Source organism: Schistocerca nitens, chromosome 3 (genome assembly GCF_023898315.1).
Source record: "Schistocerca nitens isolate TAMUIC-IGC-003100 chromosome 3, iqSchNite1.1, whole genome shotgun sequence".
Taxonomy (NCBI): Eukaryota; Metazoa; Arthropoda; class Insecta; order Orthoptera; family Acrididae; genus Schistocerca; species Schistocerca nitens.
Genome location: NC_064616.1, coordinates 783,235,085 through 783,253,161, shown reverse-complemented (window position 1 = coordinate 783,253,161; position 18,077 = coordinate 783,235,085). Strand labels below are relative to the sequence as shown.

Below are 18,077 nucleotides of genomic sequence, written 5' to 3'. Positions count from 1 at the left end.
TGTTTCTTAAGGGCAGAATGTGGCCTTATATTGACACAGTTAAATTGAAATAAAAGAATGTATGAATATTTATAAATTTTTGCACTATGCCTGCAAAATTTGGCATTTGTTACGTGTGTGGTGATGGTATTAGTAGATTTCACACTTACAGTAACATGGACAGATACATACACACATCTGTATGTACATATTGCTGAGGGTCTGTTGAGAAATAAGAGTAATGTTTGCTGAATGTTATGCCACATCAACCTTACATCTTAGTTTGGTAATTGTAGAAGATTACTGCCGACATAAACAAGAAACTTTTGTTGTAAAAAAGAGAAAGGTAAAAGTTATTGGCCTGGCAGAAGAAGAATGTCTTTTACATCTGCAAAATTTATGTCTACTATAAACTACTTCACACAGTTTGTAGTCACAAATATCATTAGATGTGGGAATAGGTGGAAGTCGGAAGAGTTCTCAATCTAGTGAATAAGATAGACATACCCGCAAATTGTATTTCAGATTACTCAAGATTTCCCCCTGCCAAAGCAACTTTGTAGGTGGATGCATTGTCCTGATGCAGGGCGATAGTCTTCTGTTTGAATCTAGGCCTCTTCTCAAATAATTTTTCTTTAACCAGTTAGTCCCAAACCACCAGGACATTAGATACCAATTCTGCCTACAGTTTCCCATCCCTCGGAATGGGAATCACCAAACTACCAGTTTATTAAGTGACGACTGCAAAATACGGAAACAGATTATTACCAGAATAACAGAAAAACTCATAAAAGCCAACTTTGGGTAGACCAGGTTGGGTTCCAGAGAAATGTAGGAAGACAAGAGGCAGTGCTGACAAAACAATTTCTATTAGAAAACAGACTGAAGAAAGGGAAACCTATGTTTATGTTGACTGGAAAGCACTCTTTAAAATTTCATAGTAGCAAGGTAAAACATAGGCAGCAAAAGTTTGTGTACAACTGGTACAGAAATGAGACTGTTATAAGAGCTGAACACGGTGTATACGATCCAGGACAACCGGGAGATCCCGGAAAAACCCGGGAATTTTTTCATCCAGGAGAAAACCAGGAAAAACCCGAGAATTTTTTAGAATTCCAGGATTTTTTCATTGTTTTAGTTTTCAGTTAAATTTTTGTAATTATATGACCAGTAAGAACCAATACTCTAACAGAGAATATTACTGTATCTAGCTACTGCAGAATAATACTGCAGCAATAAAACACGAACAAGAGAAAAAAATGAAAATAAAACTTAAGTTGCAAAGGAAATGCACCATATACAAGTATAAAACACAGTGCTCATACAAGTGTGTGCCAACAACAAAATGTGTCAAAGCCCTTAGGAAGACTATGCAGTGTTTCGTAACAACAAATTGTCTCCAATGAGCGTGACGTCACAACTGTTTACAATAGATTTGTTTGAGCGGTTGCAAGCGAGCTTATGCGCGTGTGCAGTTCAGTCACGTATGAGTAGTACCTCCTCCTGTTTCTGGCTACAGAAGTGTGGCAGTTAGCTGTACAAGCAATTGCAGCAAGCAGCCAGATGCTATCCGGAAAAATTTTGCTGGTGCGCCTAAGCTAGCAGATTCACGTATGCCCAACAGGCCTGGAACTGGGGGGCAGGGGAAAACCGTAGTATCTGCCCCTGGTGGCAGTTTCAGGGAGAGGGAGGGATGGCACCAAATTCGTATTATTGAGGAAAAAGACCTTGTTTCACGAAGCGCCCACATCTGTCGCATCTAGAAATAAACTTTCCTGTAGACAAAAGGGGACGGGTCTATAAGAGCTGAGCGATTAAAGCCGAAAGGGTGAATGACAATCGCTGTTTATGTGGTTGACTGAGTTTGCAGATGATCAGCATTATTATAATTACTAGGAAATTCCATAGATTCAGACTACTAGAGTGGAAATAAACGACTAGCAGGAATAACAGGCAACTAAGATTATGTATTGCCTTCTACGTGTATCCAAGAAAATGAAATTTTGACGAAACATTTTTGGCTAGACCGCTACACTACTAAGGGCCAGTTATACAGTCCCCGGCTAGCAGCCGCTAAAGTTCTATTCTGGGAGTAGCGCGGGAAACGCTTTGTATGAACACGTAATAATGCCTAACCGGAGAACAAATGCGGGATAACTAAACCGGTGATTGTTGCAGGGTTAGTGAAGTTAACCAGAGAATAAATTTTGACACTGGCAGGAATAGTTACAGAATTAGTGGTAACAAGATTGTTTGTCAGAACGAGGAAGGAGAAGAAATGAAGACTCACAAATTACAGAAGAATATGACGATTCCAAATTTATATAAAAATTTCGTACTACTACTTTTCGATCTCGTGCTTCAGAAACTAGAGTGTATGAATGAAATGTGAAACTATTTTCTGACATAAAACCTTTTGCTTGTAGTAGGCCTAATAGGCATTTGATATTGGTACTTCATGAATTATATTCTGTCGTGTTATAAAAATGACCATTTGTGCCAAAATAGTCTCATTTATTTGGTGCGTGTAACAATTGCTGCAATATTAGGCAGGCCTATTTCATTTTATCTAGCACACAGTGACAAAATACACGTAATTAGATCGAGAAACCGCACCAGTCTTGGGTACTATTTCTATTAACAGCTTTTCTGGTAGTAGACAACCACATTCCGTTTTTCTTGTAGGAAAACGTTGACGAACTTTGATGAGGTAATAGATTCTTTCCCAGAAAGGAAAGTATGCTGTATAAAGGTGTGGCAAGATTATAGAGAAAAAAATGCTAGGACTTAAGGATTGAGGATATGTGTACTGTCTTGCTTGTATCTTGTCTTTACTCATTTTATGTATCCTATATCTAATTTTATGTTACTCAAAACAGCAAGTTATTAGCTAATAGGCAGTAAAGACTGCAAATTTTCTGAAGAATTCTTGTTCTCCCGGTTACAAATAATCCCATCCACCATTAATTGCGAGATTTTTTTAAGAGGGGCAGGATGTCATACAGGCCGACTGGGAGTAGGAGAGGCACCACAGGACATTTTAATTTCCACTGGCCTGAATATAGTTTGATGGCACCCATTACAAAATATTACACGTTTGAATTCCACAGAGCGAAATACAGAGACGTGCGATGGAAGAATGCTGTGTGAAGAGGCGTGGCACTGCACTTCGGCACACTTAAAATGAAATAACATGTCTTAAGTTCCCTCAATCATATGTTTTATGTATCAGACTCATCATAAAGATGTGCGCTACAAAATAAAGATATTTTTGAAAAGTCGATTTTTTTAATTTTTGGCGTCCTACCTCAAATGCTCGAGGGAGGGGGAGCGCCACTATCTAATATTGCCCCAGTTCAGAAATATCGTAGATCCGGACCTGATGCACAGAGCAGTCAGAGTTGTAGTGGGGATGTGATAGTCTCCATGTGACCCATGTTTATGTTAAGTGATTTTGCTGTTTCCTCTTCGTTTGTTGCTCTCACATCCAATGAAAGCAAAACAGATTTCTGTGGAGCCGGGAGCTATCAAGTGAATTAAAATACATTCATATAATTATGGAAGGCTAAAATATGTTATTAGTTTAAGATTTTATTTTATTTCCACCGTTCTGACAGTCAAGCATTAATTGCCTTGCATAACAATGAAGTTATTTTTGTTGCTCTGTTAAAGAAATTTCACTTTTATTAATCTTCTCTGCTGAGACAGTCAATTTATTTGAAGTGAAGTGTTAATTTCCACACTATTGGCTAGTTTCAACTGTTCGCTACATTTCAAGTTCACGTTTTCATCTTGTAGCGCGTATAGCATTATGCCATAATAAAGAACCAAAGATGAGGTAATGCGGTACTGGTACTCCAAGAAAATTTACATCTGAATCTTCACATCAGAATGTGCATTTTAAGCCGAATTACGCATTTTGGTATGGTTCACAAAATTCCCATGCTCTTGGAGTATCCTCTAATGTCTTGTTTCTTTTATGACATAATGTAAGATCTTTTAATGTTTTACACGTAAGAATGTACGGGCTTCCTGCGTCATCTTAGCTGCGCAAGCGCGGCGGCGCCTGTCATCTGGCGCAACTGCTGAGATGAATCTATTTCCAACAGGTCATGGGAAAATATTCCAAATGGTTGTTTGAAAAGCATTACTTTCAAGTAAATTAAATTTCCTTTTATACAAGATGAACTCTGTGTACAAATGTCTGATGAATTACTTAAATCACAGAGCGTTTGACTCTCATCCAAAATTAAAATCTTTTAGAACGACCATTTAGAATATTTTCGAGCCCAGAAGATCAGACATTTATGTCGTTAAAAATTCTACTGGAACATTTGTGTGTGCAAAAAAGATCAACATTATGTGTGAAAGCTTAGCTTCTCTTGCAGCTTATTAATCTTACAGGCAAATATTATACGTGATAGCTTTTCTTTTCTTGTAGCAACACTATGTATATTAATTTAAACCATTACCTTTTCCTATTTGTGTGTTTCACGCTACTTAACAGTGATTTCAATCCTTTGGAAAGTAACATGCGATGTTTGGTGTAATTCGAATTTATACTTTTGTAATATGAAAATATGCAGTGTACATGTTGGTGCACATCAGACATCTTTCCAAAACGTCCTGAGTTTAGTTTTCTAAAGTACCGGGAAATTCTACACCGGTGTATAAAACCACAAGCATTGAAAGGATTGATAAGTTTTTCAGTTCCGAGGAAAAGTATACTGTTACTTAACATGGAAAAAGTGTGTTTTCATCCGGGAGAAAGTGTATTTTTAACTGGGAAATCCGGGAAAGATCTGGGGATTTTTTTTTTCCTCTCTCTCTCTCTCTCTCTCTCTCTCTCTCTCTCTCTCTCTCTCTCTCTCTCTTCGTCCCCGTATACACACTGCTGAAGGACATGAATTGGAAGAAGTAGCTGAGAAAAGACTGCGCAAAGGTTTGTAACATATATTGAGTAAGCAGTAAAGAAAACAAAGGAGAAATTGGCAAGGGGAATTAAAATTCAGGGAGAAGAAATAAGATATTTACAGCTTGCCAATGAGATTATAATTCTATCAGATGGTAAATGACTTTGAAGAGCAGTTGAAGGGAATGCGCAGTGTCTTGAAAAGAGATTATAAGATGGATTTCAACAAAATTAAAACAGTAATTAAATGTAGTCGAATTAAATTAGGTGTTGCTGACGTAATTATATTAGTAAATGACACTAATAATGGAGGAGTTTTACTATTTGAGTAGCTAAAGACTGACAATGGCCAAAGTAGAGAGGATGTAAAATGCAGACTGGTAATAGCAAGAAAAATATTTCTGAAAAAGAGAAACTTGGTAATGTTCAGTATAAATTGTGTCTGTATATGTGTGGATGGATATGTGTGTGTGTGCGCGAGTGTATACCTGTCCTTTTTTCCCCCTAAGGTAAGTCTTTCTGCTCCCGGGATTGGAATGACTCCTTACCCTCTCCCTTAAAACCCACATCCTTTCGTCTTTCCCTCTCCTTCCCTCTTTCCTGATGAGGCAACAGTTTGTTGCGAAAGCTTGAATTTTGTGTGCATGTTTGTGTTTGTTTGTGTGTCTATCGACCTGCCATCGCTTTCGTTTGGTAAGTCACATCATCTTTGTTTTTAGATATATTTTTCCCACGTGGAATGTTTCCCCTCTATTATATTAAATTGAATGTTAGGAATTTTCAGAAGATATTGAGTGTAAACTTGTGCAGAAGTGAGATGTAGATATGAAACAATTCAGTCAAGAAGAAGATAGGAGCTTTTGAAATGTGATGCTATGGAAGAAGGTTGAAGATTAGATGAGTGGAACGGGTATCTGATGAGGTGGTTCTGTATAAATTTCAGGAGCAAAGAAATGTATGAGACAAATAGACGAAAAAACAGATTAGTCGATAGAACTCATCCTGACGCATTAAGGTATAGTTAATTTGGTAATAGAGGTAAATGTAGGGGGAGAACTGTATCAGAGCAGTCTTAGGGATGAAGATAATGTTTATGGTAATGTTAACATCAGAATTGGTAGCTGAATACAAACTTTGCTTACATGTACTCATGAGAAACTTCTGTTTTGTGCACTATCTCCTGATATTTAAATATGTGTATGCATCAGTTATCATAGTTGTGCTTAATTGTGGGACTTGATGTCAGAGTTGAAATATTGGCTCTGCTTGCCTTGAGATGTTTTATAAAGATTTTTGCACTGTATGTGATATGCCCAACAGAATGTTTAAGAACAACTGTTTGAGATATAGTCCAGCTCCCTGTTTTTGTGGACCTGTGCTACCCAAGTTTCTTGTTGGAATTATGTAAATAATCTAAATTTAAAGCTAATATATGATAAAGGGTTGTCTTTTAACAAAAAAAGTTTACACTAAGTCCAAACACTTTTACGTTTCATAATTTTCAAGTACATAAGGTACTAATTGACAAGTAAGGTACCAGAAAAGAAATCCTAAACTGATTGGGGATCGAACTTCATAGCTCTAGATTACTGATTATGCAGTTAAATGAATTTCGTAAGTAGACATGACTGTCTTAAGGAGGATAGGGTGGCACAAGGTTGATGACCTCAGGAAACTCAGTAAGAACACTAGACTAGGATTTAGTTGATCTTTTTTACAGTTCCCCACTTGGTGACTGCCTATTGACTTATAGGGCATTCTTCAGTGATCGATGTGAGGCGAAATGTGGAGCGTTGTGTGTTGGAGAGATTGAGGGCTTTACTAAACTGCCTGGATCATGATGGTGGTGATTAAATCTTTTGTAAAAAAAAAATTCACCATTATTACGGTGTGCTACCTATAGAAAAGGTGAATGGCTGCTGAGCTTGAATGTTGTTAGAAATTAACATTGAAGATTCACAAACCCATAGTGAACTCGAGCAAGCTGTTGTATTTTGTTGCCAGTTTACTAAGGTGGGATATGTAACAGGAAAAGTTCATTATAAGAGAATGTATTTCTAATAATTAAAATAAAGTGCTGTACCTTTGAGAAAATATTTGATTTTTAAGTTCAAAACTGGCAAGAACTTAGTGGCCTGTACAGTCACTTTAGTAGAGTTACACTTTTTTGAGCTTCTACGTAGCCAAATGTCCTCACTAGTAACGAACATGATGAAAAGAAATAACTTTGACAAACATCTTATTAGTGTGGAGTTAGTAAACACCTTCATGTACAATAAAAATGTTGTTCCATGCAGTCCTCAAATGTGTGTGTCATTACATCCATCCGCTCCAGCAGTCTAGTTTTGAAGGCCCACACACTGTGTAGTGGAGAGTCAGTAAGACTTACAGGGTGGTTAATTTTAAACTTTCACTACTTCAGCCAGTCTAGATGAAAAACTATTTAATGTGTAGGTACCCAACATTATAAGAATGATGTTCAAACTGTGTGCTGCTGAATTTACATTGTTAGTGGTTTTATTGTCATGACTTTCCATTAAGCGCTGGTGCTGGTACAGCGGCATAGGGCTGAAACACAAGCATTAGTGTGCATTGCAGTTTGAGACAGTCAGCATGGTTCCAGACAAGGTGAACAATGCTGCTGCTATTTTCGAGTAACATCCCATGAAAGGAATGTGGAGAGGTACTCTTTCCACACTGAGGTTGAAGAGTATGACTCAGAATTTTGAATTAAATGATGATATGGGAACTGCCTCTGGGAAAGGCGGCTGAGAATACTAGATGCAATGTGCAATATTCAAAGAGTACATGAGCTGTGCCATGTCACCTGAACATTCCACAGTCCACTGTTTGAAAAAATGTTGCAAATAATTGTGAAATGGTATCGATAAAAACTCACTGGTGTGATGCAGATATTGGCGTAGACTTTGCTCTTACATTTCTTGCAGGGATTGAAGTTGACAGCATATGCCCTTAGAACATTCTGTGCAGGAATTAAGCACATTTAATTCATTATTTCTCTTCCACATGTCCTTACAAATGTTTCCATAAAGTTTGATTGTTTTGCATGGGAACCATCTTGGGTAGTGAAAAAGAGCATTTCCTAAAAAGAAGCTGCCAAAATGACTGGTCAGTGGAGCAAACTGGAAGTTATTTAGGCAGTTAGCCGGTTTTAAATATGAATACATTGTTCCAAAGTAGTAAAACGAAATGGTAAGTGTTGTACTGTACAAAAGTACACTTGCTGGCACAACAGTGGATTATTTGGTTTGCTCCGGCAGAAGGTTGAGCAGAACTATAACACATAAAATGTTAGTTCACTTCTTTACAATATAGATATGAAGATTTACTTAACTTTGTATTATCAATTTCCACAGGAATGTTCTGAATATTTACATCTGTCTCTTGAATATTGAAGTATCACTTGATGCAGACAAATTTACAAGATTCTCCACTTGAAGAATAACTGACAGTTTTCACTTTAATGTTCTGCCGAAGACATTTAATATACTGGTGGCCTGTGTAAGGTAATGCTGTTGTCTTAATCATTAACTGCGAACTGGGCTGACCATTCCTCTGCTCAGCCATGTGGTGGGGAGAAACTCAAGGAGATGGGGCTGCATCAGCATTTCTCATACATGGGTGTGACATGTGGCAACTGTACCTCTGTGGTTTCTTTGCGAGGTGCCAACCTGGTTTTGGCACCCTGCTCCTCAGACGACACCACAATAAGCAAAACCCACAATGCTTCTGATACATCTATCAGTTATTAAGTTGTCAATTCATCCACAAATTATTTCCCACTGATATTAGACTTATTAGCTTACTGGTACAACTACAATGCTATTCATTGAAATAAAATACCAGGAAGGACAGGAAATAACAACATTTTACTTATAGTAGGAATGATACATGATCAGATTTGTAGATGATTTGTGGGTGCAAAATTTAGTGGACAGAACTGCCACATCTGGAAGCAGCAATGGCTGTCACCCGACTGGGCATAGTCAAACTGGGTTTGCCTGAGATGGAATACCATTGTCTCAGCAACCCACAACCAGATGTTTCTATCGGCTGAGATATCTATAATATGTGCTGGTCAGGGCAGCATTCAAACAGCATCTGTGTTGAGGTAGGTCAGGAAAACAAGGGCAACATGTAGTCTTGCATTATCTTGTTGACAGAAAATGTCACAAAGACCTCGAAGACAGGACATAGCCACCAGATGTAATGCATCTCAGATGTAATATCTACTGTCCAAAATAGTTACTATGTAAACCAGAAGTTACATGTTGTGAATCAAAGACACCCCATACCATCATGTGAGGTGCTGGGCCTGTATGGTGATGACAAAATGCTATCTGACAATGTTCATTCTTCCTGGAGACTGTACACACGGACACCACCATCGTGTTGCTCTAAGCAGAACTGGGACTCATCTCAGAAGACAATGTGGTGCACTCCCCTGTCTAGCATTTTCATTAGGTGCACCACTGTGGGTATGCCTATCTTTGCTGTTCTGGCAAGGGAAGCCACAATGACTGTAACCTTGCTAATAGCCAATGGTGCTGCAAACATCGTCGCTCTGTGCATGTAGTTAGTTGTTTTACTGAAAGCAAACGGATCTCCTGACTTGAGGTACATGATGTAGCTGTATGATCCATCACAGATGAGTGAACAATGTCTGTCATATCAGGCGCTAGTTGTGTGGGGCCGTTAAGATCCTGCATGGAATTGAGTGTGGCCTTACCTATGGGCAGTAATATAGCCAACCATAAAACACTGTCTCGATAGGCCGCAATCCTGCTGTTGTTGAATTCCTATACGTGGCGGAAGATACAGTCTTCTCACAAAAACCGACATTTAAAAGCAATTTCTGAATGACAAACCGACTGCATAATATTTTCTTGCATACAGAATGTGGGTGGCGTTACTCCTGCCTACTTTATGTAGTTGCACTGAAATGGTAATCATTTGCTTTATGTTGTAGATTTTGTTTTACGTTTATACATTTGATGTTGGTTGCATGCCATCTTCATATTGTTGCAATTTTAATGCTCAATCCAAGTTTACTTAATGCCAGAACTAATGTTTGTCTATTGAAACACATTGCATAACAAGTCACTTCGCACACTACAAATTCTTACGTCTGACTGAAGTCAGAATTATCATGGTATCCCTGCCTCAGCATTAAATTTTTGTGGTTTCCCATTTTTCTGTCTTAAAAACTGTCAGCATTCCACCATGATAAAGGAGATGATGAAAGTAGATTTGTGTTTTCCATCATAGATGTTGAGCAGATAATTTCCCAGTAACATGTGTTACACACAGAAGGTAAATTTTGGAGTGGCAAACTATTTTTTTACTTTATTTTTTTCAGTATTTACATGCCGTATTACATGTTTTATCAACCACATCTTCTTTTATTTAAGAAATTGTATTGTGTAGTATATATTGTTTAAGAGACCTGCTTTAGCTGCCTTGATAAATATTTTGGTTTTCATTCATTTCCTTGAGTAATTTATTGTGCAGTTTGATTCTCTGGTAGTAAATAATACTATTTTGAACCTTTCGTTTAATTTTTCTTGGTGTGTGAAAGGTTAACATACAGGGTGCTGATTCTTCTGGAATACTTGGAATTCTCAGGGAATTAAATTTTACCTGGGAAAAACAGGGAAATCTCACAGAATTTCAGAAATTTCATAAAATGTTAGGGAATTTTCTGTTTTTTAACTTAACATTGTAATTCAATATTATTTAGCTTTATAAACCACCAATTTTAAAATACCTAGTATTTCAAAGTACTACTTATATGAATATTGGCTCAGTCTTAATACAACTCCATTTCTTGTCAGTATTTCAACCAAATATCAAAAGTCATTGTAGCCAGTAGCAATACGGTGACCACACATTGTCGCCAATGTAATTTCGGTTCTCGTTTCAAAACCCAAAATTGGCTGTATGTCACTTGTACTTTCAGGTAGGACTCTTCAAATCACGATCTCAGGAACAGTGACGTTCTTGAGTTTATGGAAAGTTACCAGCAAGAAATACATTTATGGATGTATTTGCTTATGATTTTATACCTTATTTAAAACTTACTGATTTCAAAATATGTAAAGTCTTTCAGCCCACCAACTTCTTTTTTGTGTTTTCCTTCTTTTTGTTTTCCAGTAAAAAAAATAATTATTCATGCTTATAACCACAAAAGCACTGGCTGCGATATATGTGTCATATATGTTTATGTTGGCTGTATACTAGTTAAACTGAAAGTTGTCTTGAATGTGTCGGCTTCGCACCACAAATATTAGCCAATGCTGGCACCAGTGTGCAGTCAAAGGGAACAGATTCTTGCGTTGCAACATTTTTGACGTGTAAAAAGTGTGTTGCTAAATAATGGTTTTCTGAAAGTTAATAGGCTGCCGTGATTAGATTTTATTGTCACATTTCAGTTCTTAAAAGAAAGGTAAGGTAAAAATATTTTTTTCAGTGTAACATGTATTACGTGTTTACAAGGTGTTTTCACAGCCAGCTCTAGCAAGTATGTGTTTTCAACATATGATATGAAGTTAACATAAAATACATTATGCATCTCATGTTTACTAAAACTGATAAAGCAGGTTACTGTTTATAAACATGAAACCAGCTTGATCCGCATTCACATGATATCACAACACGCATATTTAAATCTCATTCATACTGATTTGAACTTTTTTCCAATGTTTAGTTCATTATCCCCTAGTATGTTCTGTGCTTGTGGTTAAAAGTTTGTTTTTGGAAAAGTTTGTTTAAATTGTTGATTTTAAGACTGTTATTGTTCTGCATTAATGAAAGTGAGGTAGATAGGGTTCAATGTCATTATGAGTTCTGAAGGTACACTTGGCTTGAAACATGTTTTGAAAGACAGAAACAAATATCTGTAGCATTGTTGGTACAGGTCGAAAGAAATAATTTTTCTGGCAGCTAATACATGTCAGCCACTCACTGCTGCGTGGCACTACTGCATGTTTGTGTCACATTGTGTCTGGTTTACAGAGTTGATCCATGTTGTTTTTTCTCTTGTTGTAGTGAGTTTTTCCGAGAAAATGGTGTGCTCAAGGCAGAAAATTGTTGAATTATTACATATCGCTGTACTATGCTGAGGTCTGTTTGTTGAATGTGTGAAGCAAGCAATAAAAGAACAGCACAAAAAAGGACACTCTGCAGAGAATTGCTGCCTCATTCATTATCGTGTCACATTCATGAGTAACGACACTTTTGACGAAGTAAAGTATGATTTGTGCAGAATCATACCAGCTGAATAACAATTTGATACTATGCATATTTAATGGAAGTAAAAGTATTAATAGTTCAGCACACCATAACATTACAGTTTCCTGATCAATAGACATAATGTAGCAAACAATATGAAAATTATACATCAGCATCACAGACGAAGGGATACAAGAAACCATTGCCACCAGTGTGGACAGAAACCATAAACAAAGATTAAAACATGTCATGAAATGCCACAAGAAACATATTCCAAGCACCTAGATGTTTCCTGTGACAGTGTGTGCAGAGCTTAAACATAATAATAAAGAGCGTGCGCGTGTGTTTTAAAATGGTGTAAGTATTTGTGCCATGTTTACAGATTAATAGTGCTACAGTGTCTAATTTCATCTGCATCTACATCCATACTCCGCAAGCCACCTGACGGTGTGTGGCAGAGGGTACCTTGAATCTCTCTAATCCTCATGGTCTCTTCGTGAGATATACGTAGGAGGTGAAGGTACGTTCTTGAAACTTCAACAGAAACCCGTACCGAGCTACTGAGCGTCCCTCTTGCAGAGTCTTCCACTGGAGTTTATCTATCATCTCCGTAATGCTTTCGCGATTAATAAATGATCCTGTAACAAAGTGCGCTGCTCTCTGTTGGATCTTATCTATCTCTTCTATCAACCCTATCTGGTACGGATCCCACACTGGTGAGCAGTATTCAAGCAGTGGGCTAACAACTGTACTGTAACCTACTTCCTTTGTTTTCGGACTGCATTTCCTTAGGATTCTTCCAATGAATCTGTCTGGCATCTGCTTTACCGGCGATTAATTTTATATGGTCATTCCATTTTAAATCACTCCTAATGCCTACTCCTAGATAATTTATGGAATTAACTGCTTCCAGTTGCTGACCTGCTATATTGTAGCTAAATGATGAAGGATCTTTCTTTCTGTGTATTTGCAGCACATTACACTTGTCTACATTGAGATTCAATTGCCATTCCCTGCCCCATGCATCAATTCGTTGCTGAGCCTCCTGCATTTAAGTACAATTTTCCATTGTTACAACATCTCTATATACTACAGCATCATCTGCAAAAAGCCTCGGTGAACTTCCGATGTTATCCACAAGGTCATTTATATATATTGTGAATAGCAACGGTCCTACGACACCCCCCCTGCAGCACACCTGAAATCACTCTTACTTTGGAAGACTTCTCTCCATTGAGAATGACATGTTGCGTTCTGTTATCTAGGAACTCTTCAATCCAGTCACACAATTAGTGTGATAGTTCATATGCTCTTACTATGTTCATTAAACGACTGTGGGGAACTGCAGACGTCAAGAAACACAGCATCTACTTGGGAACCCATGTCTATGGCCCTCTGAGTCTTGTGGACGAATAGCGCTAGCTGGGTTTCACACAGTCGTCTTTTTTGAAACCCATGCTGATTCTTACATAGTAGATTTCTAGTCTCCAGGAAAGTCATTATACTCGAACATAATGTGTTCCAAAATTCTACAACTGATCGACGTTAGAGATATAGGTCTATAGTTCTGCACATCTGTTAGGCGTCCCTTCTTGAAAACGGGGATGACCTGTGACCTTATCCAATCCTTTGGAATGCTACGCTCTTCTAGAGACTTACGGTACACCGCTACAAAAAAGGGGGCAAGTTCTTTAGCGTACTCCGTGTAAAATCGAACTGGTATCCCATCTGGTCCAGCAGACTTTCCTCTTTAGAGTGATTTTGATTGTTTTTCTATCCCTCTGTAATCTACTTTGATATCAACCATTTTGTCATCTGTGCGACAATCTAGAGAAGGAACTACAGTGCAGTCTTCCTCTGTGAAACAGCTTTGGAAAAAAGACATTTAGTATTTCAGCCTTTAGTCTGTCATCCTCTGTTTCAGTACCATTTTGGCCACAGTGTGTCTGGACATTTTGTTTTGATCCACCTACCGCTTTGACATAAGACCAAAATTTCTTAGGATTTTCTGCCAAGTCAGTACATAGAACTTTACTTTAGAATTCATTGAACGCCTCTCGCGTAGCCCTCCTCACACTACATTTCGCTTCATGTAATTTTTGTTTGTCTGCAAGGCTTTGGGTATGTTTATGTTTGCTGTGAAGTTCCCTTTGCTTCATAAGAGTTTTGTAACTCAGTTGTTGTACCACGGTGGCTCTTTTCCATCCCTTACAATCTTGCTTGGCACATACTCATCTAATGCATATTGTACGATGGTTTTGAACTTTGTCCACTGATCCTCTACACTATCTGTACTTGAGATAAAACTTTTGTTTTGAGCCATCAAGTACTCTGAAATCTGCTTTTTGTCACTTTTGCTAAACAGAAAAATCTTCCTACCTTTTTTAATATCTCTATTTACGGCTGAAATCACCGATGCTGTAACCGCTTTATGATTGCTGATTCCCTGTTCTGCATTTTATAAAGATATTAGGAAAAGCCACACAAATCTGAAGGACTAGCTTGAACCTGTGTCTAGTCAACCTATTTTAGCTTATTGCAGTTACTGCTGTAGCCAAATGTCTGTAAGTAATATGGTATGTCAGTCACTTTTTAGCTACATGAAGGGGAGAAAGCATATACATCGTGCTTTAAGTGAGTAAACATTTTCTCAACTTGAAGTGTTTTTCAGCCAATAAAGTCAACTGCTATTCTGTCACACAGTACTTCTGAGCCACACACTTCAGTATTGTCGTCTTCAGAATCTGAAGTATATCTGTTACCTTCAACAGTAAATCATCCATGCAGACTTCCGGAATTTGTATTAAAAGATGTGACAATGAGAGAAATTCTGTGGTGTGTCGAAACACTTATGGCCCACAAGTCAATTCAGGAAGCTGAAAAGGATGATGCTGTAATCTCAAGAATGTGTAAAGATAGTGCTGTAGCTAACAAGATGCAACTTAAGGGAGATTCTTATATTCGGAATTGCACCTTATTTTAATCAACAGTTGCTTGGGTTACTGATGAAAGCTTGTTACATTGTTCTTGGTTTTGATGAATCACTGAATAAATTTGTGAGGCCCACACAAATGGTTGTAAATACAAGATTTTGGGATGAAGATAAAAAGGGATTACAAGAAGATACCTTACTTCCTGTTTTCTTGGTCATTCCAGAGCTACTGATCTTCTGTCTTCTTCCGTTGATGTGATAAACATACCAAAGGTAAAGATTCTCTAGATTTCAATGACAGGCCAAATGTGAATTGACTGTTTCTGAAAGAATATAAAGCACATTCAGCAGAGTTTAAACTGCTAGATATTGGTAGCCTTGGACTTGGTCACATGCATAGTGCTTTCCAAGATGCAGTCAAGTTGACACATTGGGACACTGCATTATTTTTGAGAGCCTTTTATAACTTGTTCAAGAGTTTCCCAGACAGGATAGCATTGTATACCCAGTATTCAGGCTACACTGTGTTTCCAAAATTTTGTTTTATCAAATATCTGGAGAATTCCTCATTTGCTCAAAGAGCTATCGATATAACACCAGACATGAAGAAATTTCTTGAAGGTATGAAGGAGGATAAGAATGAACCAAAGAATGAAAGTTTAATGTTGGTGAATAAATTTATTAGTGATCCATTGCTGTGTGCCAGACCTGCTTTTTGCCAAGTCATTATCCTGCATATCGAACCTTTCCAAACACAGTCCCAAACAGATGCTCTGTTAACTCCATTTCTCCATACAGCTTTGGTATCCACACTGAAACAGTATTAGGACACTTTATGAAGCCAGGGATATTAGATAAAAGCACATCAAACAAGTTAGGTGCTGCCAAGGAAGGAAAAAATCTATCACCTGCAAAAACATAATTCTAGGTTTTGATACCTGTAAAGAACTTAAGAAAACCAGTTTGGATGTAAGAACTGCCGATACTCTTAAGTTTTGACAAGAATGTAAGACAAGTCTTCAAACATTTGTCATGAAATCTAATAACAGGCCACCCTTAAACTTCCTGCTGACACTTGCCATTACGTGCTTGACCCAAGTTTAATTGTGTCTAACATCAGTTTGGCAAAAGCACATCTTGATAAGCTGTTTTGTAATCTCACAGAAAGTAATCACCTCAGTGGAACTGCAGTAGATAATGTAATGCTGAATTCAAGGACCTGACATCCCTGCCATATGTTATCAGTTCTTTTTAAAGAATACAGCCATCCTGAAAAAGAGTTGATCATTTCTGGTACAATATCCTAAGTGATAAATACCAATATTTGATGGTTGGTGTGAAATTATGAGGGTTGAATAAAAAGTAATGCCTCCACCTTTGTTAATTGGATTTGGATGGGAATATTTTAGTAAATCAAATGTAGAAATAATCCTTAGAATGTTATCTTTAATAACCAATATTCACTTTTCCATATAATCACCAGCCAATTGGATACATTTGTGCCAACGATGAACAAGTTTTCTGAAGCCGTCACGGGCGAATTTGACACTCTGTTTCCACAACCACAGTCTCAGCGTTCTCTCAACGTCTTCATCAGAAGCATAATGATGTCCCCATAGATCATCTTTCATTATCGGAAACAGATGGAAGTCAGGCGGTGCTAAATCTGAACTGTATGGAGGATGCCATACAGTGGTGAGATTCAGTCTCTGAAGTTCTGCTGTGGTGGCACCTGAAGTGTGTGGTTTGGAATTGTCTTGCTGCAGGAAAAAGTTTCCCTTTTCCTTTTGGACCCTTGTTAACCATCGTTTCAGAGTTCCCAGCATTGTGATGTAACACTTTGAATTTATTGTTGTTCCATGATCAAGGAAATCAACATGGATATCACCATCTGCATCCCAGAACACTGTGGCCATAATTTTTCCAGCTGAGGACTGCATCTTGAATTTCTTTTTCTGGGACGAGTCTTTGTGTCGATATTCCATAGACTGACGTTTCATCTCCAGTTCGTTATGGTGTACCCACGTTTTGTCTCCTGTCACAATTGAATGGAGAAAGTCATCACCTTCATTCTCGTAACCCGAGAGGAGTTCCTGGCAAGTGTCAAGTCTGTGAGCTTTCATTTCAGGAGTCAGTATCCGGGGTACCCATCATGCACAGATCTTCAGATAGCCAAGCCAAGCAAAGCAATAATGTGAGCCATATGTGAAATGCCGATAGTGCTTGCAATTTATCTGTGAGTGATAAGATGATCATCCTTAATCTGTCAACATTTTGCTTGTGAAACTTGGTGGTTGCTGTCACAGGATGTCTAACTCTTTGTTTGTCACGCAGGTCAGATTTTCCCACCTCAACATCTTTAAACTTACTTGCCCAACGACGCGCAGTACTCATGTCAACACAATCACCATAAATTGCTTTCATTCTCCAATGAAACCTTCTGCTGTCAAGAATTCAGTGACTGCACATTGCTTAAATCGCATTGACTGACCGTTTGCGCGGGGTTCCATACTTTACAGTTTAGCAACACAACCGTTCAATGCTAAGGCTTCCTGCCAACTGGAACTGTAGAGAAGATGCTACGGAACAAGCCAGTACCTGCCACATACGAATGCTACCAACTATTGAAGAATTACCAAGATGGAGGCATTACATTTAAGTCAACCCTCGCACTTTGCAGTCTTTCCCATGGAATGCTAACATTGAATGGAGCATTTTGGTTAATGGTGAATGCCTCTTTGAAAACATGAGGGAAAAATCAGTTGTTATATATAGGCAAATACAGGATACTGTGTCCAATATAGGAGGCATTGACAACTAGGATGTTACAAAATTCCTTGTTCACAGTGCAAGAAATACATACGTTATGTGGAATATTGTAATCAACTCTAAGAACCCAACCTTTCAGAACAACAGAGCAGTTTAGGAAAAATGAAAAAAGACTTGGAAGTGAAAGAGTAGAAAACAAAGTGTTTGAAGATTTTGGAAAGTGCTACAAAAGAA

The 18,077-nt window shown here is 37.9% G+C and overlaps 1 protein-coding gene across 1 annotated transcript in view; it reads left to right on the top strand.

The window, feature by feature from the left end:
* LOC126248796 (serine hydroxymethyltransferase, mitochondrial-like) overlaps window positions 1–18,077 on the top strand; it is a 120,846-nt gene that overhangs the window by 92,131 nt on the left and 10,638 nt on the right. The gene's annotated exons all lie outside the window — the stretch shown is intronic.